Consider the following 949-nt stretch of genomic DNA (forward strand, 5'->3'; position numbering starts at 1 on the left):
GATATATGTGGTCAGCATGCTGATATGAGTTCAGTACACGGATCAGTACACGGATCAGTACATGGACTGTGACACCCCCGATCGTAGATAACCGGAAATGACACGGTCAATGTTCCCTGATGGTCGACCCGAGGTTCTCGAAATAAATCCGATCACCTTAGACCAACAACCAAAGAACAGAGACACTCCTATCGGATATTACTCTAGGCTTTTCAACCCGATAAAGCAATATTCGATAGTTAGTTCGTCCCGGACAAGGACTAATATCATATGAGAACTCGTGATTTATAAACATCTTTTATACATTATTTATTTACTTTAAACATCTTACAAAGTGTTATAGTTTACCCTACGGCCTATCGCCCAACAACGTTTTAAGTAAATATACATCAAAAGGTACGTTGCAAGGACAACAAAATACTACCGCTGGTTGGCCGCTCCTTCCGTCCAAAAGAGTAAAGTGTCTCCCGCCTAAGGGTTACCTGCACACACGAATGAGTCATGAGCAACTAGTTTACTCAGTGAATCTAGAATCAAAACACAATCAATAATAAACCAAACAATTATCAAATGGATATACATGATCATGCAAGTACTAGTACTATACTTTAATATCGATCATCATTGTGAATTCTTATTTTAAACATCACTTCCACAACACCCGCCCGTTACCATACTCATATAATACAATATATATACTAGACCCGAGAAACCACTAAGGCTAACCGAGACTAGTGAGTTAGCATCACCATCATTGTCGAATGTCCGGTATGAACAATCCGACACTGCATCGTCATGCAGTACACGGTCTCCAGGGAGCTACCCCATCATCGTGTCTTCATGACCTTGTTCCGTTCGCAGGACCAAGTCACGGTAATGCGGGGGCTTTAGGGATAGTGAATATAACAAGATTTCACATGCTTTTACTTCCATAATTATTCAAAATTAA

Source organism: Brassica napus, unplaced genomic scaffold, assembly GCF_020379485.1.
Source record: "Brassica napus cultivar Da-Ae unplaced genomic scaffold, Da-Ae ScsIHWf_324;HRSCAF=516, whole genome shotgun sequence".
Taxonomy (NCBI): domain Eukaryota; kingdom Viridiplantae; phylum Streptophyta; class Magnoliopsida; order Brassicales; family Brassicaceae; genus Brassica; species Brassica napus.